At 44.0% G+C, this 26,567-nt stretch overlaps 1 protein-coding gene across 1 annotated transcript in view; it reads left to right on the top strand.

Annotated features, from left to right (window-relative positions):
- The first annotated feature begins 2,623 nt into the window (after positions 1-2,623).
- The window catches only part of MYO18B (myosin XVIIIB), an 815,563-nt gene continuing 791,619 nt past the window's right edge, over positions 2,624-26,567 (top strand). Inside the window, exon 1 of the mRNA XM_029619020.1 lies at positions 2,624-2,775. The gene's annotated coding sequence lies outside the window, so the exon portion shown is untranslated. The remainder of the gene's footprint in view (positions 2,776-26,567) is intronic.

The raw sequence follows: 26,567 nt of genomic DNA, 5'->3' as shown, positions 1-26,567 counted from the left end.
CACATTTCTATTTATACATTTCTCAAGTAATATAAAATAATAATTCTAAAACTAGAATAATAAATATAAAACAGCTGATAAATAGAATAATATCTGATCATTAAAAACTTACAAAATTATTTTAAAAATTCCCTAAACACCAATAAAATATTTCAAACAGCAGACAAATCACATAATACCCAATAATTAAAATGGCAGTCAATCAAGAAAGATAAACTTAAAAGCCACCTTTACTTACCCTCACTGGCACCTCTCCTACTCCTTTCCCTTGTAGGCCTTAGCACACACCAGAAGCAGCAATGGCTGGTGAAGCTCTTTTCTGACGTTCCTCTTCCTTAGGGTCCATGACTTGTCTGTCTCACACACACATACACACTTTCTGACACACACACACACCAGTCACCTCCCTAACCAATCTTTCTCTCACACACACACACCAGTCACACCCGACTGATCTCATTCACTCATATACACCAGTCGCCTACCTTACCAATCTCTCTCTGACACACACACCAGTCACCTCCCTAAGCAGACTCTTGCTTTCACACATTTTTTTTTCTTACACACACAGTGTCAATCACATACATTCTCTCACATACTTACACACATGCAGGCACTCTCTGTCTCTCTCACTCACCCCCACCCCACATGGCAGCTATTCTACAAGGCAGCTGGTATTCTGCTATTAAAGCAGTTGTGACAAGTTGAGAACTGCAGCAGGGGTGACTCCTCCGGCCCCGCAGCGGTAAGAAGGCAGCACTCAGCTATTTGCCTGTGCTGTGATCATCGCAGCACAGAGCAGTCAGCTGAGAATGTGGCCGCGGGGATTTCCTGCCATGTGGCTATTTGGGAAATCCGTCGAGTAGCCATGATGTGCAAGGGCTGCGGGAGTCAGTGACCGTCTCTCTATGTGGGCCATTGTTGGTTGCACGGGTGAGTGACTGGCGAAGAGCAGAAAGGCCGCGATTCTAGCTACAGGAGCCAGGGGAAGTTCCCATGGTACGGAGGGTGCAGGAAGGAGGGGCTGAGAATAGCGGCTGTAGGCTGTGGATGTGCAGAGCCTCGGGAAACCAATGACAGGCTCCCCACGGTATGAAGAGGCTGCGTTTTGATCGGCAGGAGCCAGTTGATCGCAGCCTGAAGAGAGGCAGGAAGTGTTCCCGAGGGGAAGGGCTGGAGCGGCCATGAGTCTCTGAGCCTAGTGCTACTACGATGAGGGAGGAGAACTGCAGAAAGCATTGGGGGGGGGGGGGGGGGGGGCTTACGATTTAGGCCCTAAACCTGCTGACATCAGCGGGACCATTAAAAAAAAAAAAAAAAAAGTTAAACGCCGCAGACCCGAGGCAGCTAATCGACGGATTTCTCAATCAGCTGCGCGGCAGGAAATTGCCACGACCACATTCTCAGCTGACTGCACTGCGTCGCAATGATCGCAGCACAGACAAACAGCTGATTGCTACCTTTTACCGGGGGGGGGACGGGGACTTGGGACATTAATTTGACAGCGGCAGCATGGCCCTTTCTTCTTCCCGCGTGCCTGGTAAATATCATTTCCTCTTCCGGGCTGCAGGGGCGGGACAAAGAAAAGGCCGTGCTGCTGTTGCTGGCTTCCACCAACACTGCTGCCGTTCCACTCTGAGCTTGAAGGTGCCGATAGCACGGGCAGGAACAGCAGCAGTGTTACTTGAAGAACTGTGCGCGTCTCTCTGGGGTGAGTAGAGGGAGGGAAGAGCGGGAGACCAGGAAGTGCGCGACACACCTGCCGGTGCTTGGCGACACACTGGTGTGCCGCCAAGCACCGGTTGAGAACCGCTGCTTTAGAACACAGCAAGTGATGCAGGGACGAGGAATGCAGCACCCAAGAGTTCCCTTGACATGTTCAAAGTCTCACGTTATGAAGAAAATCATTTTTTTCATTAAAAAAAAGATATTTTCTCTTCCTGGAGTACAGTGCTCTAACTCTGGTGCTACAGGTGTTTCTTGTGGCAGGTGTAATGAATATGCATCAGACATATTTGCATATGTGTGGGCTATGAACAAGACTAATTTGCATAGCATGGCCATCCTGAAAAGCAAACTGGTTTGTGACTCTTAAATTGAGAGCCCCTATTTTCACTTGTCTGTCAGTGGATAGCACCTCTGGGTGGCTGATAGAAACCTGATGCAATTCCTTCAATTTCTGTGCCAGGAGACTGCAAACTGGTGCAAGGATAGCTGATGAATCTTTCTTCCCTTAAAAGCAGCAAGAAGTCATCCACTTTCATGTAAATGTGAAACTGTCTGGTAATAAAGACCTATTTGCTACAAAAGATTCAAGACAAACAGGAACAATTCTTCATTTAATTGCTTAGATATTTTTTTCCATGCTTTTCAGCAATTGAGAAAATTATCTAAAATTGTTCCAGTATCAATGTTTTCTTATCTAAAATATTCTATCATGAGCACTTGTCTTTCTTTCCTTTATCCTCATGGTTGGACAGTTCTTCGGCCTATCTCGCTTCTCACCCTTCAGCTGTCAGTCCCATGCCTGGGACCTGGAGCTTGCCTATATTTATAGCAGTGACTTGTACTGCTTCAGCTGCTGCTATCATGCTGGAGAACTGGGGGTGGGGGGAGGGGGAGGGACAGTCAGGGTAGTGGAGGAGTCTGTATACCTCTCTCTCCTCTTGCTACCACTGCTTTTTTTCTGCTTTGTAGGATCCTTTAGCTGCTACCTAGAGAAGAGCTCCTGTCTATAGGATTGTATTCTATTACCTTAATCCCAGCATATAGAAGGTAAAGTATTTGGACAGTATTAGGTTGGAGGATGGTGGGAATGGGTTGTTTTATTTGATTTAAACTGGTCTTTTTTGGGGGGGTTCCAATGTGTGTTTTCTCGGTGCACTTGTTGCTGTGCTCTAGAGAATCAGGCCGGCTATTTTTAGCCAAGCTGAAGGGCTGCCATGATAGATTTCATGGTTATTTCTATTGCTTGCACCCACAGGATAGGAACATTAAATTAAGAAAGAGTAGTAAAAAAGTTTACACCTTGTTTGAAAAATGGATTCCTCATAACTGAAACCAAGTCCCATTGCTTTAGATTGTGCTTTCTGATACTCATATTATCAATTAAGCAGAACACGCAAAAAATCCAACAACCTTTGAGATGGTAATATTTTTGGGAAAAAAAAGTACATATTCCAACAAATTTCTAGATGGGTTTTATTCTTGAATCCTTTATTCTCTTTTAGATATCATAATACACAGTGCTTTTTGTGTTCACTGTGCTATTTGTTTTTTATCTGCCCAATAATTACTATGTTACTATAATTAAATTCTGACTATATTTTCCGCTGTATTTAATATATGATGTCATGCAGGCACCTATAGGTGAAAGACTCAAGTTACTGTGATTATTGGATGGCTGTTCTGAGTCAATAGACTTGAAAGATTTCTTTTTCAGGAAAAATGAATTTGAAAAGATTTCTTTTGGGGGATCCCTTGACTTCTTGCTTTTCATTGTTTATCTATTCTTATATGATTCATATTGTATTTTATTCCATATTTATATTAGTATATTTTTAGTTTCGATGAGTTTGGTTAGAAAATAATTTGGTTAATGTCACCATGATGGTATTTTTTTAAACTTGTCTTAAGCTTGTTGTAAACTGCTTTGGATTTTATCTATTAAGAAGGTGGTATAGAAATATAACATAAAACATTTTAAAAGGCATCGGCTTTTAGGAGTTGAACATACAAATACAAAATCTATTCGCTACAGAAGATAATATTATATAAATACTTGTATTTCATGCTTTTTTTATAAATATGCATGATGGGGTTAATTTTCAAAAGCATTTACACACGTAAAATGCAGTTTTATTTGTAAAAATGGACTTTTTGAAAGTTATCTTGGGGAACTCCTTGAGTGGGGGTAGGGGGAGGGGTTTCAGCCTTTGCAATTGTAAAAATGTAGAGGGCTTACTGGTGAATGTTCTGAGTTAGTATTTATAATTGTACATTCATATGCACATAGACAAATATCATGACTAGCAAAAAAGTATCCCAGTGATGCAAAGAAGCAGCTCTATCCCATGTCAAAATCCCAGAGACTGAACAGAGGAATTGGCAAACAAATCATCCAGTCCTGCTTTCTGTCTCTGACGATGGCAAGCACGGAAGGCTTAGAAGGCCATGTGTAGATCCGTCCATCCACTTACAGTTTCTCTGTCCTCACTTGGATTTCCAGACTTTGCCCTGTCTTGGTTCTCTTCTTGACTTTTGCATTACATTTCTAGTGTTTCCTGTAGCGAAACCTCCTCTACTGCCATCCCACATGGGGGTAACCTGCACGGAGTGGCAATTACTACACTTAAAAAAGGCGTAGGGATTACTGTCCTTAACCAATAAGATACTTTTGATGCAATTCTCTGCTTTGACAGCACTGTGGGGCGGGGGAAGGGAAAAGGATTTAAACAACCAACTTTCACAGTCTGGGGTACTGATATGCAGACATTAGGGAAAAAGCACAGAAAGCTTCTATGGCCAAGCCCAAAAGCAAAGCACATCAAGCAGCTTTGTCTGAAATATCAAGGAGGCTGCTCACCTGGTAAAAATGTTGGTAGCAGTAATTAGTTATGGGTTTGACAGTCATTTGGTTTTGATTGTAAATATTACTACCCTTATCATAAGGCCTGGGGATAACCTGCACGGTGCAGCAGATACTAGGGATGTGAATCGTTTTTTGACGATTTAAAATATCGTCCGATATATTTTAAATCGTCAAAAATCATTAGGGCCACAATACAATAACAATTCCCCCGATTTATCGTCAAAAAATCGTAAATCGGGGGAAGGGGGAGGGGAAGGGGGAGGGCGGGAAAACCGGCACACTAAAACACCCTAAAACCCACCCCCGACCCTTTAAATTAAATCCCCCACCCTCCCGAACCCCCCCCCCCAATGCCTTAAATTACCTGGGGGTCCAGCGGGGGTCCGGAACGGCCTCCTGAAATCGAATCGTGTTGTCTTCAGCCGGCGCCATTTTTCGCGGCAAAAAATGGCGCCGGCTGAAGACAACATGATTCGATTTCAGGAGGCCGTTCCAGACCCCCGCTGGACCCCCAGGTAATTTAAGGCATTTGGGGGGGGTTCGGGAGAGTGGGGGATTTAATTTAAAGGGTCAGGGGTGGGTTTTATGGTGTTTTAGTGTGCCGGCTCACGATTCTAACGATTTTCACGATACTTTAAACACCCAAACGGCAACAATACGATTCCCTCCCCCTCCCAGCCGAAATCGATCGTTAAGACGATCGAGGACACGATTCACATCTCTAGCAGATACTGCTGGGCAGACTGGATTGGACCAACTGGTCCTTTTCTGCCATCATTACTATGTTACTACGTTTTTAGTACTTATGGCTCAAGGATGCATTACATTTGACATGACATTCCTGACAGGATAAAAAGCCTATAATTGGTCTAATCTGCATATATGTAGTGAATCCCTTTTATAAACCATCTACTGAATATGATTTGATTCCTCAGTGTCCTGTGACAGGGTAAGATGCATTGTGTGAAAATCTGCTTCCTGTGGTTCATTTTAAACTACCTGCCTGATACTTTTATTGGTTGTTTACCATCATTATCTTGACTTTTTCATCTCAAGCCATACTTGATCCACTTCAGTCTGGCTTTTGCTCTCTACATTCCAGAGAAACAGCCCTTGCCAAAGTCTCCAATGGCCTGTTTATGGCTAAAACCAAAGGCCTTTTCTCAGTTCTTCTCCTCCTTGATCTATCTGTTGCTTTTGACATTGTTGACCACCTACTCCTTGATATTCTGTCCTCATCTGGATTTCAGTACTTTGTCCTGTCTTGGTTCTCTTCTTACCTCTCCCATTGCACTTTTAGGGGTAGATTTTCAAACCGCGCGATTTGGCCTACTTTTGCTGGCGCATCAGGCGCAAGCAAAAGTACGCTGGATTTTAGTAGATACGCGCGGAGCCGCGTGTATCCGCTAAAATCCGGGATCGGCGCGCGCAAGGCTATGGATTCTGTATAGCCGGCGCGCGCCGAGCCGCGCAGCCTACCTCCATTCCCTCCGAGGCCGCTCCGAAATCGGAGCGGCCTCGGAGGGAACTTTCTTTTGCCCTCCCCTCACCTTCCCCTCCCTTCCCCTACCTAACCCACCCGCCCGGCCCTGTCTAAACCCCATCCTTACCTTTGTCGGGGGATTTACGCCTCCCAGAGGGAGGCGTAAATCCCCGCGCGCCAGCGGGCCGCTAGCGCGCCGGGACGCGACCTGGGGGCAGGTACGGAGGGCGCGGCCACGCCCCCGGACCGCCCCGGGCCGTAACCACGCCCCCGGGCCCGCCCCCAAAGCCGACACGCCCCGAAAACGGCACGGCGCTCGGCCCCGCCCCCGACACGCCCCCTCCGAAAACCCCGGGACTTACGCGAGTCCCGGGGCTCTGCGCGCGCCGGTAGGCCTATGTAAAATAGGCTCACCGGCGCGCAGGGCCCTGCTCTCCTAAATCCGCCAGGATTTGGGCGGATTTAGGCGAGCAGGGCTCTTAAAATCCGCCCCTTAATGTTTCCTCTGGTGAATCCTGTTCTACTGCCAGCCCACTATCAATTGATGTGCCTCAGTATTCTGTCCTGAGCCCTCTTTTCTCTCTGTTTATTAATTCACTTGGTGCTCTGACTTCTTCTCATGGCTTTCAATACCATCTTTATGCTGATGATTTCCAGATTTACCTCAGAAATTTAATTAGGAATCCAGTCCCAGATCTCAACCTGCTTGTCTGACATTGCTGCTTGGATGTCCTACCTCGACCTTAAATTAAACATGGCCAAGACAGAGCTCCTTATCTTTCCCCCTTAAGCCCACTTCCTCGTTTCTCTGTTTCTATCGATAACATGGTCAGACTCCAAGTCCCCTCAATCCATGAACTTGGAGTCATCTTCAACTCCTCTCCTTACACATATCCTTATACTGCTAAAATGTGCCATTTCTTTCTCTATTACATCACCAAAATCTGTCCCTTCCTTTCTGAATACATTACTGGAACTCTTACCCAGTTTCTCATCCCCTCCTTCATAGATTATTGCAACCTGCTCCTCTAGGGCTGGTGCAAGGTGCCCCAGGCCCCAGCCCACAAGTAAAAATTATGCATTTATAATAACAGATTTTACATGAAAAAGGACATTCAAAGTACAGTTTTCTGAGATAAAAATATCACTTACAGCTGTACGAGTAAATATATTATATGTATTGTATGTCAACAAGAAAACCCTGCTAAAAGGCAAAAAATACACTTAGAACCCATATGGTATTAGGCCTATAGTAACGTGCATTGGGTGTAGGCTTGGCACTCAGCCATGAGTAAAGTGGATTACAATTACAATATAGTAAACTTCCCATATCAAAACAGCACTAACTGCTAGCATTCAAATAGTAACAACCCTACCTATGAAAAGGCAATGCTGTAAATATTAAACCAGGCCCTAAAACACCAATACACCTCTTATTAGAAAACAGAACATTCCTAGCTACTATAAAACCCCCCACACAGAAACTACACACTAGCAGAATGCCTCAAATGCGATCATGCATGCAGAACACAGACAAATCCTCACCAAATACAGAATAAAGAGACCATAAATTAAAAATGTGCAGACAAAAACTGAACTAGAAAGCACAACACTAGACTCTGTATGCAGCACAACAATGGGAAAATAGAAGCATTGCCATTCTTCATAAAATATCAAAAAATAATATCAAGAAATATAACACAATAGTAAAATGTTCCAACCCCCCAAAAATATACTGAAAGACAGCACACACATCAAATATTAATACCTAATGATTAAAATTATCAAGGGTATAAAATGAAGCACTCACTCTACCTGGGAACTTTTGATTTCCAGATGTCCTGAGATTGTCATGGATTAGCTGATGGGGTGGTGGGGGCGGGGGTTGTTGCACACCAACTTTCTCCTTTCTCTCTCATATACACACCCACCCACACATTTGTTCTCTCACACACAAACACACTCTCTCTCTTATGTGCACACACACACACACACACACACACACCCCTACCTTCTCTCCCTCACATATACACCCTCATTCACTCAGACAGGCCCCCCACTCTCTTTTACATATAAACACTGGGCCAGATTTTAGTACCTATGCGTGGGCGTACATTTGTGCGTGCAACCCGGCACGCACAAATGTACGCTCAATTTTATAACATGCGCGCGCAGCCACGCGTGTGTTATAAAATCCATGGTTGGCGGGCACAAGGGGGTGCACACTTGTGCACCTTGCGTGCACCGAGCCCCAGGGGAGCCCCGATGGCTTTCCCCGTTCCCTCCGAGGTGGCTCCGAAATAGGAGCGGCCTCGGAGGGAACTTTCCTTCCACCCCCAGCCCTACCTAAACCCCCCCTCACCTTTGTTTTACAAGTTGCACCTACCTCTGGGCAGGCATAGGTTGTGCGCGCCGGCTGAGTGGCCCTACGAAGGCCTCTGACCACGCTCCCGCCCCGGACCGCCCATGCCCCTCCCCTTTTTTCAAGCCCCGGGACATACGTGAATCCCAGGGCTTGCTCGCTTCGCCGGGCCTATGCAAAATAGGCTCGGCCCGCGTAACCCCCCCTGCGCGCGTAAATCCAACTGGATTTACGCGCATAGGGCTTTTAAAATCTGCCCCACAGGTTCTTTGTCTCACTGACACGCACACACACACATCCTCAGACAGGTTCCCTCCCTCTCTCACTCACACATGCACCCTTGCTCTCTCTTACACACACAATGCCTCTCACTCACACATACCCAGTCTTTCAAAGAGGTTTCCTCTCTCAAACACACACCCTCTGTCTCTCTCTTTCATATACTCCCCTCACACAGACACTCTGCTCTTGAACAAACACACACACACCCCTCTGTCACGTACACACATGCACCCAATCTGTCACTCATACACACCCTATCACACAAAGCTCCTTCTCTTTTTTTCTCTCTCTCACACACACACACACACACACACACACAGAGGCATCCTTCTTATTCCCACACACATGTACACACACACACACACACACACAGAGGTACTCTTCCAATCTCTCTCTTGGTTTCTCATTCTGGGCCTCGGCTTCTTCATTTTACAGGCTGTAAAGCCTCCACCCCCAGCTCTCCCTGGCCTATCTGCAACCATTCCCAGGCCAGTCTTTTGCTGGGGCAGGATGGGCTCTGCCGGCAGCTCTTGCCAGGCTTCTGTCTTCTGCTGCGGGCAGGATGGGCTCTGCCCTATCTGCTAATCCTAGCTGCGAGAGGGATGGGCTCCACTCTCGACCTGCTGGGCCTATTTTTGGTTGTGAGCAGTATGGGCTCCGCTCACAGCCCATATAGCTGCTATTTGCTGCCCCCCAATTGCTGGCACTCTAGGCCATTGCCTAGTTCACCTAATGGAAGCGCCGGCCCTTTGCTCCTCACAGGTCTTCCAATGAGCTCTCTCACTCTCTCCACTAAAACCTATCCATAATTCAGCTGCACGACTTATCTTTCGCCAAAGTCACTACATCCATATAACCCCTTTATTCAAGTCACTACATTGGCTCTGTATCCATTCCAGCACACAGTTCAAGCTCCTCTTACTCAGCTACAAAAGCCTTCACTCTGCACCTCTCTTATTTCTCTAAACCCCTCTGCTCATCAGGAAGTCACTATCTATGCCCTTCTCCTCCACTGCCAGTTCCCAACTCTGTGCTTTCCATTTGGCTGCATCAGATGCTTGGAATAGACTTCCTGAGCTAGTGCATCATGCTCCCTTAGTTACCTTATTTAAATTCCAACTAAAAACCCATCTTTTTGAGGCTGCTCTTAAATCTTAACCCATGATTATCTCGTTTACAGCCTCATTCATTTTTAACCATTGTCTTAATAAATGAAATTCCAAAAATCTTTTGCCCTATACATCTGTCTTGATTAGATTGTAAGTTCTACAGGGAAGGGCCTGTCTCTTATATGTTTTTATACAGTGCTGCGTGTGTTGAGTAATGCTATTGAAGTATTAAGTAGCAGTAGGTTGTCCCCTAGGCCTTGCGTTGGATGTGTAGTGAACCTTAAATCCCCTAGTTGCTTTCTCCACAAATTGCAGAATAATTTAAATACTTTTGTTAGAGATGCCTGGACAGTCTGAAGTCTCTCTTGAATCAGGTGAGTTTCAGCCTGGTTTCTGTTTGACAGGAAGCATGGCTTTTCTATCAGAAAGTTTGATGTAACCAAGTTAAGCTCTCAGGCTTTTCATGGAATCACTGCACCTTGTAAAGAGATTTGCACAGCTTTAACCTCTTATCATTTTCCCAAGCTGAAGCATTCCAGATTTTTTTTTTTTTTTAGTCTCTCCTCACATGGAAGTCGTTCCATGTTCCTAACCGCTTTTGCTTACCTCCTCCATAAACATCCATGCTGTGCGGGGAAGTGGTCCCTGGGGCCAATCTTCTGCCTGGTTAGTGAGGCTTTAATCCTTTTGTGCTGTGATGCTGAGAGTCAAGAATTGCTTTAAGTATATGGAAGTGATCTAACCTAGAAGTGACATGGTATTAAGTAAAAATAGTTGTAGATTTTGTTGATAACATGTAAACATTTCTCTGCTTATTGTCATGGCAGTTTCAGAAATAAGAGGTATAAATTGCAAACACCTTTGTTTATCGAATTTCCATGGTGTAACATGATGAGATGGGATCACAAATTCTAGTGCATGCTATTGAGGACATGTCAGTATACTTTGCAGCACGCTGCATAAAATTGTCAGTTTGCTTATACTGTTACCACACATAAGTATCACAAGACGATATTTCACAGCAGTAAGCAGAAAAGCTACTCTAAGAAAATACCGTGGCATGCTGGTATGTCACAAAAGAGCTATGTACCATCCACAGGCCCTTAAGTATCATGGTCGGCCTGCATAGTGCCACAACACAACAGGATGCACACGTCAAGAGCCAAGTACACACATATGTGATGGTCTCATGCCTTCAGGGGGAGCACAACAAATGCTTTACAGTAATCCGTGGAGGGTATTACAATATCAAAATAGAGTGATCGGATCAGCACCCCTCGCCACCAAATATGGCTTTTAAGCACATTTAGAGAGAGGTTATAATTTAATCAATTTTTATTGCCCATGCGGAAGTGTTTATTTATTTATTTTAAACTTCTTCTATACCGTCGTTAAGTTAATTCACCATCACAACGGTTTACAAAAAGGCACAATAAGAAAAAAAAAAAGGCACAGCATATTGTGATATCTTCAGTCACCGTTCAAACCATTTTGTCATTGGGCACTGCCTTGTGAACTGCTGACTCTTCCCATTTAAAAGATTCCAACACAGGCTCAAAATATAGCCCTGAAGCTTTGTCTGCTTTATTAATTGCGATTACGCTAGCACCGCACAAGGACCTTGTGGACTAAAAATAAGCACTTAGCAGGCAGTTTCCACAAGGGATCTAAGCAGGGATCTAGGCACCTGCCTGGGTTTGAAGACTTGGCATCAGGCAGAGTGGATAAACAAAGCTGCACAGTTTGACTGCGTGGCAGTCTTTAGCGGGTTTTTTAAGGAGGCATTCTCGGGGGCACGTTTGAGTCAGCAGAGAAAGTGTCACACAGGTAGAATTTCATTTTCAATAATATATGCGCGGTGTTTCTACCCTGAAGTCCCAAGGCACACAAATAGCAGGAGCAAAAATACACGCAGATAGTTTCTCTTTAAAAATTAGCTGAAGGCACCAGCGTGCAGAAATATATCCGTGCACTTTGCCGTGGGGCAGCTTCGTGAAAAAGTGCTGCCAGTATTGCCTGCAGGAGATTCCCAGCGCAATGTTGGGAAAGATCTGCTCCATTCATTTTCCACAGCCAGCAGACGGCAGCCACATTTTTCCAGTGGATAGCGGATTACGAAACGTTATATTTCTCCTTCTGAAACTACTGGGTGCCCAACTCAAATACTGTATTACTGTTGATAATAGTAGCAGAAGCAAGTGGGTTGCATTTTCCCTTATGTACTAATAGTGAAAGCTGTACCGTAACTGCACAACAGTGCATGGATGATCAACAGAACTAGTGTTTACTGAATTTTCCACCATAATATCCTAAGGATCCAATTTAAAAAGTAAATAAAATGGATTTCATCTTAAATTTTCAGTCTTCTTTAATATTTATTTTATTTTTAGACAAAAACAAAAAACAAGCTTTGAGCACTCAGAATTTTGTATTACTCTAGTATAGTAACTTCATGATCATGCTAAAGAAATAAAAGTGCATTTCAGACTTTCAGTTGGACTATATAATATCCAATGTGCACAACATATTTTTTATTTATAAAATTTCAATATCAAAATGAGTAACCCTAGGTGACCGATTTGATAAAATCAAAATGCTGTCAAAACCTATGTTGTGGTTCTGGCCGCGAGTGCCGCGACCAGGCCAGCTTTCTGGCCCTGTTCCCGCTTTCACTGGCCTAGTTCCTGTCCTGTTCGGCGGTGTCTCGGCGAGGGCCGCACCACTGGCAAGCCTTCCATGGACACCCTGTCTCTAGGTGCGCGCACCACTTGGGCGCTTTTCTAGGCCGTTTCCCGCCAGTGGTGACTCCGCCCAATTCCTGACGTCAGACACCGCGGCCTTGATAAGCCGGCCGCGGTCACCCAGTCTTTGCCTTGCAACGGGCTTACCTACCGGATCCCTGTTGCGTCGTGCCCCGGAGCGTTCTGCTTTACTAATCGCTCCGTTCCTGCTACAGTACCTGCCTGGTTCCTGTTTACTTGCTACAGTACCTGCCTGGTTCCTGTTTACTTGCTACAGTTCCTGCCTGGTTCCAGTACCCGAGCCCCATTACAGTACTGATCTACTGTCCTAGTCTGGATCCAGTTCCCAGTCCTGATCCACTACTGCCTAAGTCCCAGCGGCTGGGCCCCTACGGGCTCCTCCCGGGGGAGCACCAGCTTCCAGGGTGAAGAGCATCTACGTCCTGCCTGAACATCTGCCTCCCGGCCTGTGGTACACTAGAGACGTTTGAACACCTTTCCCAGTCTCCAGCAGGTCGGCCCAAGGGTCCACTAAACAGAGACTCCCGTAACAACCTATATCTATGGTGCCCTCATATGAAATGAGGGGGTGGTCCTTGGCAGCTCCCCGGATTTATTTATTTATTTATTTAAAACTTTTCTATACGGTTGTATAGTGGAGCACCATCACAACGGTTTACAGTTAGGCACAAATATGTGGTTTCTCAATTATCCATAGGGTGCCATTATTATACGGTTACATAGTTCAATAATATACTCTAAATGGGGAATGGGTGTGGTTACCATTTACGATTAACTGTCTTTCTAATTTAGTACTTAATTGTGAGAAAATAATAAAAAATAAGCAATTCTGCTTTTTCTTGGTGACTTCCTGCTTTGTGTATGTGTTGTTATTCCGCTACCTCACTGAGAAATGCTTTTTTGAAAAGCCATGTTTTTAAGCCTTTTTTTACACTGGCAACTCACTGCAGCTGCTGTGGTCCCTGCTCTGCAGCTTCACTGATCCCTAGAGGCCCACAGGATGCCTCTGATTACCATCACGCTCCCAGCTCCCAGCAAGAAAGTTGAAGCGCCATTCCTGAGCTTTGACAGCTGATGCTCAGCAGATGCACCACCGCTGTTCCAGTTCAGAATTTGGCAAATCAAAACAAGTGAGGTTTTTGGCTGTGGTGAGTCGGACTGAGTGTTCAGCGGAGGTCTGCGGCATAATAATGGGGTTTGGGGTTTAGCAGGGCTGTGTGACATTTCAGCTAATCAGAATCCATAGTCTGTCAGTCCTCATGACTGGAAGCACTTATTCTGTGTCTGCATCCGAACGCTGAAATGCTTAGTCGAGGGAATTCATATTGTGTCCAGGTCTGACCTTTCACTGGTCTGGACTCTTGTTTGGAGTGTGTAACTGTTTATTTCATATATTTCAGACTTTGAAAGTTGTTATCATGCTGATATGAGTGAAAAAAAAATTGTCTTAATCTCTCTCTGAAATGCATGGGAGAAAGTTTACTTTTTCTTTGTTCAGGGGAGAGAACATGGCCAAGTTTTAAAGCACATTTTCTGCCAAATGAGAGGAGGCGTCCCTCTAGCAGAGATGTGGCCCTTGTGCTGTATTAAAATAAACAAGTGTCCAGCCCACACTTGAACCGGAGTTGACTTATTTTATGCTGCCCAGCGCTTCAAGCCTATATTTAGACTCACATGTCCAGAGTTTAGTTACACTCACTATAAACAAAACACTTCCTATTACATCCTTCCAAAAAAGCAAAATCCTGGTTGAAAAAAAGTAAAATATTACAAGCCTAACACAAAGAGCAATGGGAGTGCTGCTTCCTTCTAATTGGTAGAAGGAAAGAAAGTCGTTCCATGGTTGGTCAGCACCAGCCCCGCCCCGAAACAATTACTGGTGAGGGGGATATCAATAATAGTGACAGTGTCACAGTGTGACTATAGTGCGGTTATTCCAGTGATGTGCGTACTTGGTCATTTGAGAAGGGGGACATCCTCTAGATTTTTCTTTTCTTTATTACTTTCTTTTATAAATATATCGCATGCATATTCATTCGGGGATATCCTGAAAACCCAACTGGTCGGGACAGGTTTGGAAACCCTGCATTAAACATGCAATACGTTTAGCAGTATTTCCAGGATAATATAGGAGGCAACTATTCAAAATGTTTGGGGGTGTTAAAACTTAACACAAAAGTATCCCTCCTTCAGGGACAGTGAAGGAGTTCATTCAATACTGGGGGTGCTCGAGCAGCCACAGCGCTACAAAAGGCAGGTTCTTCTAACTTCCATTGCACTACAACGCCTACAAAAAAAAGAAAATCAAACACAATTTAATGAAGGGCATGGTGAAAATTTAATCTGGGATGATCAAGTCATTATGGATTTTCATCCAAAGGTAAGGTAAATAATTAATGTACAAAATTAATATAGAAAAAGAAAGAGTCATGTGATAAGAGGAACTCATTTTATACATTTGCACAAAGATCTCCACGGATCCCTGCGGACGTTATTCATTCGCTAATGCACATTGAAAAGAGATTTTTTTTTTGTTTAAATATATTCCCTGGTACATTATTAACATCCGCACAGGATCTACAGAGATCGATGCTAATCCGCATTGTTTTGCCTTTGTTTTAAGGCGAATTTTAAAAAGTCCTGTGTGTGTTAAAAACCGGGAGCTACGTGCACAAGTCGGGCCTGAGTGTGCTGAGTGGATTTTAAAAGCCGCCCGTGTACACGCGAATCTCCCGCCACGCGCACAAGTCAAAGTTTTGAAAAGGGGGCGGGGTGTGGGTGTGGTTGGGGCGGGGCATGGGCATGTTGGGGGAAGGCCAAGAGATGTGCACGTAATGTTACGTGCACAGGCGCGTGCCAGTGTCCCCTATCACATAACTTTACTACTGCTATGGATGGCGTGTAAGTAATAAAATAAGATATTCTAGGGTAGTCAGCAGGATTTTAAGGGTTGGGGCTAACAGGGGGAAAGAGAGGCTATTAAACTAGGGGGGGGTTTGGATGTCCTATCCCTTGCCTGGGTGAAAAGGGAGCAAACTGGTGAAATTAGCAAAGGTGTGGACGCGGGCCCTTTTGGAAATCCCCCACTTACGCGGTGGAAGCGGGATTTGCGCGCCCACGTGAGCGCCCACTTAAAATTGCTCACACATGCACATGCACTCCTTATTCAATAACGTGCGCATATATACCCGCATGTTATAAAATAGCTGCATCGATGGGCGCGAGCCGCAAACGTACACATGTGTGCACCCATGCGCCGTCTTTGTCTGGTAAACATCTATGATGTATGGAGCATCCTGAGATTTAAAAAAAAAAAGGGGGGGGTTTTCTTGGACCAGCCTAAGAATTATCCAAATATAGGGGTAGATTTTAAAAGGAGCGCGCGCAGCCTACATGTACATGCACACCTGATTTTATAACCTGCGCGCGCAAGTTATAAAATCAGGAGTCGGCGCGCGCAAGGGGATGGCGCAATCGTGCACCTTGCGTGCGTTGAGCCGCGCTACCTTCCCCCGTTCCCTCCCCCCTAACCTTTCCTCCCCTAGCCCTACTCTAACCCCCTCTGGGCAGACGCAAGTTGCGGAAGCCTACTGGCACCCGATCGTCCAGCTCAGCTGCAATGGCCGCTCTGTCGGAGGCCTCTGGCCCCACCCCGCTCCTGGACCGCCCCGCCCCTTTTTAGAAGCCCCAGATTTACACGTGTCCTGGGGCTTTACACGCAAGCGTAAGACCCGGTCATGTGCGTAAATCTTTTAAAATCCGGCCCATAATATTGTAGATGAGCTTTTCAGATGCCATAGCTCCCTTCTTCAGGTGTGAAGATGTCCGAAGATGGGAACTCTGTGGCCAGGACGGGTCATTCGTGACCATATCTGTTAATGATTATTTTATTGGCTGAAAAAAAAAATGGTACTAGAACTTACAAAGAATCCAAACCCACAAAATAAATGTTATCTTATCTACACACTTCTCTGCTGTTGTCTTTTAAAGCAGTTTTAGTGAGCACCCATTTCCAAATGGTTTTCTCTCACAATAAAATCTACCCCCTGTCATTTTTAATTACTTAAATTATACATCATGAAACCTCCTTTGTTTTTGTTTTGCTTTTTCATAAACATATTTATTAGTTTTGCTTTGAAACAATGAGCCACAGAACAGAGTACAACATCATCAAGCAAATTCAGATACAAATCAGTCTACGCTTACCTATATCACAACATTTGTTCCCATCTCACTGCTTCACCCATAATCCCCTGCCCCTCCCTACCACGGTAAATTCCAAGCTCTGTTTACCTCTCCATTTCCAGTCCAATAAATGAGACAGTGACGGAGAAAGGGTGAAATTGTGAGGAGAGCAAAGTTACCATTATCTAGCCCAAAATACCATGGGGGTAATATTCAGCGACTGGCCAGTTTGCATGTAAGCAGAATGAACATATCTGGCTAACTTTGGCAGCATATTCAGTGGTGAAGCCATTTCTTTTAATATACCCAACTATCTTACAGATAACTAGTAACTTTATTAGAGATAGCCGGACAAGGCAGCCACCTAAATTAATTTCTCCCCAGAAAGCTCCTATGTTAGCTGGCTAAATTTTAGCTGAATAATGAGTTTTCTGGCTAAAATGTATGCAGATAAAGTGTCCTTTGTGAGTTATATAGCTAAATACTGCTGAATATGGACTCCCATATATTTCTTACTTTCTCTCTAAAAATCCACCGACTCCAATTCATTTCAATAGATGTTGAGATAGCTCTGTATTGCTGTCACCAAAGCCCTCTCAAAGGAGTTTTCAAACATTGGGATGTATTGGAGAAAGATTTCCGTAGTCAGAAGTCATTGGTACACATGGGGCAATGTTCTATGATGATTCAGCAATTCACCCTGAGTTGAGTTACCACTCTGTTAGGGTCACCATTGGTGCTTTTTGAGTAACCATTAAGTACAACTACTTATCAATTTGAAGGAAACTTCCTGTACATTTCTCAAACGATTTCCCCTGGTACTTAACATGCTCTAGCCTTAAAAATAGCAGCAGGAGCTCAGAAGAAAGTCCACGTAAGATCTTGGTTGGGCGACGAGCATCTAGGTTTGGAATTGAGTGGGTTGTTAGATACCGTAAAGCAAAATGAGGTCATGTTGCCAAACTGCAATCAGAAAAAGGTCATACCTGGTGAGAGAAGTGCTCACATATTAATTTCCTGCTCATAATCTAATTTGGTAAATGAGATGATCGTTTAAACATTCTGCCTGTGGGCAGATGTACAATACTGCCTTACAAGCAACAACCAGAAAACAGCAGTGTTCCAGTGCAGCAGTTACCAATCTTTATCTGACACAGGGCTCATTCAAGAACAGATGAAATCAGAGCACCTACCATAAAATCAAATTGCTACAAACAACATTTTTTTCTCCCATAAAATTTTATACTGTGAAAGCTGAGTGTGAACATTGAATGCTGAGTGCTTCAGATATTTAGCTGGTAAAGTACCATAAATCCAGACCAGGAATTTGCTTTGTTTATGCTCACTGTCTGTTGTACATTTACAAAGTATAACAAAAAACAACCACCAATTGCCAGTAATGAAATAAGATGATTAAAGAGACCTTCACAAAGACATAGCTGAGCATGCACAAAATGGCATTGTAACTTTTGCATAACAAGTCATTGTTGGAACTCATCTGCTATGATAGATTTAATCATAGGTCTCAAACAACAGCATGTCCAAAGTGTCCATTTTGGGGTTTTTTGATTTTTTGAGTAAATTCACATAGTAAATGATGGCCGATAGACCAATTTGCTATCTAGTTGAGAGATTCTTCTATTTCATGTAGACGAAGATCTAAATTCCCATATGCTAGCTCCTTTCAAACTGACTGCCCCCTCCCATTTCCATTATCTGACCTCTCAACCTTTTCCTATCACTGCCCTCCATATGTGTCCTAAGCATGCCAAAAAATCTGTTAAAGAGTGCTGGCCTGGGGAGGAGCCAAGATGGCGACTTGAACGGCTGCACTGCTCTGTTCGCTCCCATGATTACTAGAAAACCTTTCTTAAATCTGGATTTCCAATGCCTCTGAAGAGGAAAGGGAGAGTGAGGACCTACCCCTCAAGCCCCATGATCCCTGTTGGGCAGAAAACGATCTTGCAGTGCGCCGGGACGACTTTGAAAATCGGGGCTAGAGTTCTGGCAGTCGAGACGGATGGAGGAGGGCCTGCCCTGACCTTGGAAGAAGTCTCTCTAAGCCCCCAGGATGATCGTCCACCGCCGGCTGCACAGGTGGCCATGATGCCGCGCTCTGGCTGGAACTCCGAAGTTGGAGTCCATGCTGAGCTGTGTCAGTGGCCGACTCCGTGTTGAGCTCCTTGAGAACCGATGGGAGCAACTCCGGCATTTTAGATCTGGAAGGGGTGAAGGATCAAGCAATAGGAGGAGGTGAGAGGCCTGAATTTGATTCCCCCTGTATTCCCGGAGTAATTTTGGCATCACAGAAACCCACGGTGGTTACTCTAGGTTCCCTATGGGATCTTACATCAGCAATGGCTAAAACATTTTCTGACTTTTCCCTGAAAATTAACTCTCTCACAACAAATGGATATAATGGGGCGGATTTTAAAAGGGTTACATGCGTATATTACACGCGTAACATTTTTAAACCCCTCCCGCACACGCCGAGCCTATTTTGCATAGGCCCGGCGATGCACGCAAGCCCCGGGACGTGCATATGTCCCTGGGCTTGAAAAAAGGGGTGGGGAGTAGGCGGGTGGTCTGGGGGCGGGGCGGGGCGGTCTGGGGGCGGGGCGGGGACCAAGGCCTCCAGCACAGCTGCTGTGCCGGGGGATTGCGCGCCAGCACTCGGCCGGTGCGCTCAAAGGCAGGCGTAAATTAAAAAATAAAGGTAGGGGGAATTTAGGTAGGGCTGGGGGGTGGGTTAAATAGAGAAAGGGAGGGGAAGGTGGGGGGGGGGGCGGAAGGAAAGTTCCCTCCAAGGCCGCTATGATTTTGGAGCGGCCTCGGAGGGAATGGGGAAAACCGTTGGGGATCCCCTAGGGCTCGGCACGCGCAAGGTGCACAAGTGTGCACCCCCTTGCGCGCGCCGATCCTGGATTTTATAACATGTGCGCGCGGCTGCGTGCACATGTTATAAAATCGGGCGTAGATACGAAAATCTGGCCCAATGTGTAAGAATAGCGATCTCCACTGACAGGAAACTGGAAAAACTTAAGCACATGAAAGATGAATTACATCATGTTAAAGCAGTGCAGTCTTCTATTATCCAAGACTGTGGAGCAATAAATGGGAAGGTAGAATTTATTGAAAATGCTCTGAGACATTTTAATCTGCGAGTGTTAAGTTTTCCCAGGGCTGTGGGAGAAGTTTCACGCATTACTGTTAGAAGATATTTCCTTGAAGTATTGGAGTATACAACAGAATTGGCTTCCTCCCTGGATAAAGTTTATTTTTTGCCTACTCGAGTTAACACGCAATCTCAAGCTATTCTGATTGATTTAGAGAATTTAACTGGTTTTCTAGAATCATCAAATTATGAAATAGTTGAAAGAGCCACTCTTTTGATATATTTTTTCAATGAGAAAGACTTGAGCAATGTAATGAGGAGCTATTTTTTTTTATTTATGCATTTTAAACATATATATCAAGAATACCATCTTGAACTAAGAATTACAGAGATTTTTCAAAATCACCAATACAAGGAAATCTCCAATATAATAATTAAATAATTAAAGTCTCTGTATGTAAAGCCCCGAATATGAGGGGGGGGGGAGGGGTTGCAGGTTATATACAACTCTAAGAAAACATAAGAATAAATCTTAATCTATTACAAATAGCTCTATGAGATCCAAGATCATATTTACTATGGGGGACTTACGGTTTCAAAATTAGAGACATCTGATGTTGTTACAGTTTTCCCTACTAAGAACTGGGTTAATTGGGGTGGGTCGAAGAAAATATATGTATTGTTACTGTGTTTTATAACATACTTACAGGGAAATTTTAAGTAAAATACCCCCCCCCCCCCCCATATATGCAAAACCTGAGGTCTTAATAGCAGGAAGGCTTTTCTTCTTTTTTGTGTTTCTCGCGAAACATCTGGGTAAATCTTATCTTACAACCCAAAAACATATCATCCCTATGACGTAGGCTTAAAAGAAATAGCCACTCTTTGTCATATTCCAGTGTTAATGTCACTATTAGTGTCGCTGGTGTTGCCAAATCTGTGTCTGAGGTCTCCAACAAATTTGAAATATTCAAAGGTTGGATCTGATCAGGCTCATTTGGGGGTCTGCCTTCCGTTTGTTCCTCTGATCTTCTTGGACTAGGTAAGTAGAAAATTTTCGTGATTGGAAGCATTGCAGACTCCTCCATCTGCAATATATCCAAAAGATATTGCTTAAATATGTCTCTAGGAGCTCTTAAAATTTAAATTTCTGGTTTTACTTAGGTTCTCTAAATTTTCCAATTTTCTTGCTGTGTTATTGTTCTCTTTGATCATTGCAACCTGAGTTGTTTTTATTTCACTTATCTGTTGCCTATTCGACAGAACTTGGCTTTCCAGATCCACCATAGCTTGAGTTAGCACAGTCATTTTTTCTTCAAATTGTTTAACTTTATCAATCATGGGAGTCATTTGTTGTGAGATAGAAGCTCTCATTTCGATAATGGTTTCCCCAAATCGTTTCTAAAGTAAAAGAAGAAGGTCTTACCACTTCTGGCAAAATTGTTGTAGAGATTTCTGCTGTAACTCCTGCTTGCTCCAATAGAGAAATTCCTGTTCCAATGCCAGGTTGCACTCCAATAGTTCCTGGGCTTCCTGATGAGTCGCAAGCCCTCTGATCCATGCCGGGTCACGCCCCTCAGCACTTCGGTCAGTCAGCATTCCCATCGGTAAAGGGGCAGCTCTTTCCTCAGCTGGATTCCCCGGCGGTGTCCCTTCTGTGGGGCTAAATGGTGACATTGAGCCAGGGAGAGAGGGGAGCTCTTCTTCCCCTCCCCGTCTCTCCAGCGGCTGCAGGCTTCCCGCACTTAGATCCTTGGATCAGCATCGATGTAGAGGGGGCCGCAGGGAAAGCTTCCCCTCTTGGATTCCGCTTTCTCCCCATAAGGTAAATGCAGCAAGAAATAAGATAATTACCAACTCAGGAGCTCACAAATGCACAGCTCTCCTAGTGGCAGCCATCTTGGAACCACCTCCTCTGAGCATGCTTCTCTGCAATACCCTGAGGAGCTATTTTAAGAAATCCAATATTCTCTTCATGGGTCAAAAAATTAGGATTTTTCCTGATTTGACTACATCTACCCAGTTGAAAAGGAAAGGCTTCCTGGCCTTGCTCCAGGAACCTTTAGCCTTGGGAGCGACCTTTTTTCTGAGGTTCTCTTGCAAATGCATTATTAAATACAACAGAGATAATTAGTTTTTTTCTGCCTGAACAGTTAAATAATTTTATTGATTCCAAGAAGGTTTTGCTATAAGTTAGCAGAATCTAGATATGATCATCATACTGTATAGTAAAGTCATATAGAGTTAAGCCTTTTCCTTAGCTGGACTTCCTTATAGTTCTAGTCTCCTTATTTGCTTAATGGTACCTCCCCCCCCATAATTATGATCTAATGAGTAGTTAAGATAGAAGAGAATGTTTCTGGATATGAAAGTTTCTTCTCTTTCTTTTTTCATAATGGGCCGGATTTTAATATCTACGCCCGATTTTATAACATGCGCGCGCAGCCGCGTGCATGTTATAAAATCCGTGGTCGGCACATGCAAAGGGGTGCACACTTGTGCACCTTGCGCGCGTCGAGACATAGGGGAGCTTCGATGGCTTTCCCTGTTCCCTCTGAGGCTGCTCTGAAATAGGAGCGGCCTCAGAGGGAACTTTCCTTCTGCCCCACCCGACCCCCCCACCTTCCCCTTCCTTCCCCTATCTAACCCGACCCCCAGCCCTACCTAAATCCCCCCCTATCTTTGTTATGTTATTTACGCCTGCCTCTGGGCAGGCGTAGGTTGCGTGCGCCAGCCAAGTGGGAGTGGAGAGGCCTCTGGCCACTCCCCGCCCAATTTTTCAAGCCCAGGGACTTACATGGGTCCCGGGGCTTGCGTACGTCAGCGGGCCTATGCAAAATAGGCTCGGCGTGTGCAGGAGCAGGTTTTCGGGGTTACGCGCATAATATACGCGTGTAACCCTTTGAAAATCTGCCCCAATGTTTCTAAGTGAAATACCATATTGCTGTACAAAGTGGATGCTTTGTTTGAATTTGTAAAAATTAATAAGGATTAATTTAAAGAGTGCTGGCCTCACCACTTTCACTGATAGGTCATTTCAAGACTTTGAGTCTTACAGTGCTCAATCCAACACCTATGTCTTATTACCATGTCGTGAAATAATCTCCACAATCACTAACAACCATCCTTCCCATGCTCAATGACATTTAGCTATGGTCCCTCAATGCCGGGATGTCATATGTTATGTCATTTTTGACAGAATGTATGTCAACAATGGAGGAAAGAGATAATCAGTAATCATTAATTTCTCTGATAATCATGTATTTACTTTCATAATACATACACTTATAATAGTGAGCATTATAATAGGCATTCCCAGCAGTTCAGCCTTCACGCCTTCTGCGTAATCATCTAGTCAAAGTCTACACATCGTGAATGTTCCAAATATGCTTTTTAAAACTTTTCTATGCAAATAAAAGTAATCACTAATCTGGCTTCAAGCACGTATCTCTAGGTATCAACATATATCTTATCTTCAAAACACTTTATCCTGACACAGATCCATGTTTTGGAAAAGGATCTGCATCAGGGGATCTTCAAAAGTCACTTTCATATAGCTGTGTTGAGCATAGAACAGTCTTCAATAGCTTACTGAAAGCATATCCATCTTATATCCAAAACCGGCATTTTCACTTGTTTCTTCACCGGAACGCTTCCTGGTGCCAAATCAAGTGAAGATGCTGGTTTTGGTACAAGTGAAGATGCCGATTTTGCATGCAAGATAGATATGCAGCTACACATATAAGTAGGTGCACCTAAAGTTACTCCTGTATTTTATAAACTGTGTTACAGGAGCACAGTTTATAAATATCACATATCACCACCCCAAGAGTATATGCATAGGTTTCAGTAAAAGCACATTTCTTTTAGTGCAGGGAATAGTCCTCTTTTATAAAGGCACATGCATATACTGCATTTTATGTTAATAACTCTAGCACTCAGGTTATGCATGGCACAAAGCATTTTATAACATATGCATGTATTTCGCTTCCAAGCATCAGATGGCCAAGATCTACACCCATTACTCCAGATCTTCACCACTTGCTCCAGACCCCACCCACCCAAAAACTGCAGACAAAAGGCTTGCGTAGAAGGTGTAACGGCATGCATATGCATGTTTGTAGATGTACGTGTGCATTCCTTTATTAAAATACATAAACCTGCACAAATACTGTTCCTGCCTTTTCCAGGTGGCAGGAACAGTATTCTCACCCTTCTGAAAACTTGCTTACTGCATAGAAAGGCTACAGAAGGTTTGGGATAACTTGCATAGAGCAGCAATTACAGCCATCAGCAGCTGGCTGGGCAGACTCAATGGACAATTTGGTCTTTATCTGCCGTCATTAATATGATATATGTGCCAATTTTGGGGTAGATTTTAAAACGTGCGTGCGGGCGTCCATGTGCGTGAGCTCCCTGGCGCGCACACATGGGCACCCGAGCTTGCGCCGATGCCCGCAGCCTTCCCCTGTTCCCTCCCAGGCCACTCCAAAATCAGAGTGGCCTGGGAGGGAACTTCCCAACCCCCTTCGCTAACCTCCCTTCCCCTTACCTACCCACCCACCCCCTAGCCCTAACCTAAACCCCCCCAAAATTCTTGTTCTACCTATTGCGCCTGCTTCTGAGCAGGCGCAGGTTGTGTGCGCTGGTAGCCCCAGCACAGCAGCAAATGTCCTCTGATCCCACCCCGCCCCCTCTCCCCCCCTTTTTTTGAAGCCCTGGGGCTTTACGCGCAGGGCCGGGCTTTTCTAAAATAGGCCCGGCGCGCATAGGCCTTTTAAAATCTGGGCCTTTATGCGCATAATTCCCACAGAAATCTTTGAAAATTACCTCTCAAAATGAGCAAAGTATTGTGATCCCAATGTTAGACCCTTAGAATTAAGGTTCAGACTATTTGTAGGTGATACCTTTTTAGTGGACTAACTTAATAGATCTGTAACAAGCTTGTGAGTTATCTTTTCTTCATCAGTTCAGTGAAGAAACAACATAGTTACACATGCAGACAGGCTAAGACCTAGATGACCCTATACTATGTAAACCCATGTGAGGCCAATATTGAAGTGCTATTTAGCTGAATATATATAGGACTTATCCAGCTAAGTGGTAGTTGCTGAAAATCCAGCTATATTCAGTGGCCACCACTTAACCGGATAAGTAACTTTCCAGCTAAGTAGCTAACCGTATAGCAATGGGCAGGGAAGGGGTGGATTGGGGCAGCCCTATTTATCTAGTTATCGTAATCGGATAAGTGCCTATATTCAGCCTTATTCAGTTAGACCTGCTCAATAGCAGGTCTAAAGTTATCCGGATATAACGTATCCTGTTATATTCAGCAGCAAAGCTGTACAGCTGAATATCAGCTGGATAAGTTATATCCAGATATCTTTGAATATTGGGCCCAGTGTGATTACGTTGTTTCTCCACTGACCTGATGAAGAGAGGAGAACTCTTAATAGCTTGTCACAGATCTATTTAGTCCAATAAAAAAGGTATCACCTACAACTTGTTTGTTGACCTTTAATTCCATGCACTCCAAATGATAAATATAGTAACATTTTAAAATAATCAAAATACTAAAAACAGATGGACGCAATGAAAAATAAAATGAAGAAACTAAACTAATCATACAAATAAATGTTTCATTTGAAAATGAAATGATCCTTAGTTAAATCATGTTTCTTTTGGCAGGGAGTTCCACAGAGATTGAGCCATGCAGGAAAATGCATGTGTCTTGGTTCTAAGAATTTTGGATAATGGGGAGATAACCAAAACACCTTCATTAGCTGAATGTAGAGTCCTGGAAGAAGTACATTGGGTCCATACTGTGTAAAGCCTTAAAGCAATTCATAGGACCTTAAATTGAGTCTGAGAGGACACTGACAGCTGGTGCAACTCCCTTAGGCCTTGGTATGGTTATTGGTTATCAATGCTGCTGCTGCACTATGGAGCTTTTTTACTGTCTTCTGAGGAGAACCATCATAGAGTACATTATATTAGTCTAACACGAGTTTATTAGATCATGAATCATAATTGCTTATTCTGTTCTCTCCAAGAAAAGGACTTAATTGATGAATCTTCCACAATTAAAAAACAGCTTTAATTTGTAAATCCATAACTACATTTTACTGGGGTTCTGCTTTACCGTATTATTTTTTCAGCCAGCGCAGACTGGAATCCAAGCGGAAATTCAGTCACAGCATTTCATTTGCAAAATTTCTTTTGCCATAAACAACAGCATATCACTTGGATACATTATGAAAGTAAAGCTCAGACTTCTCTATAACCTTCCCCAAAGGAATTATATATATATATATATATATATATATATATATATATATATATGTATATATTTTATATATGTATGTATGTATGTATATTTTATATATGTATGTACTACCAAACACATTACCTTGAGAGATCGGGCCTTTTCAACAGCCGGCCCCCTTCTATGGAACTCCATCCCACCGGACCTTAGACAGGAGCCCAGCCTCCCAACCTTCAGGAAGAGACTTAAGACCTGGCTGTTTAAAAAGCTTTCCCGGACACCGATTAATTCTATTCAGCCAGATTCTACCACTTCCACATGTAAAAATGTTATTACTAATGTAAATACCTATACCTAATGTTATTCTCTTTCTTTTCTTCTCTCCTCCCAGTTCTATTACCTTGTTATTTGTA

This window comes from Rhinatrema bivittatum, chromosome 11 (assembly GCF_901001135.1).
Source record: "Rhinatrema bivittatum chromosome 11, aRhiBiv1.1, whole genome shotgun sequence".
NCBI lineage: Eukaryota > Metazoa > Chordata > Amphibia > Gymnophiona > Rhinatrematidae > Rhinatrema > Rhinatrema bivittatum.
Note: the sequence above shows the minus strand (reverse complement) of the source record. Positions and strands in the feature narration are given on the sequence as shown.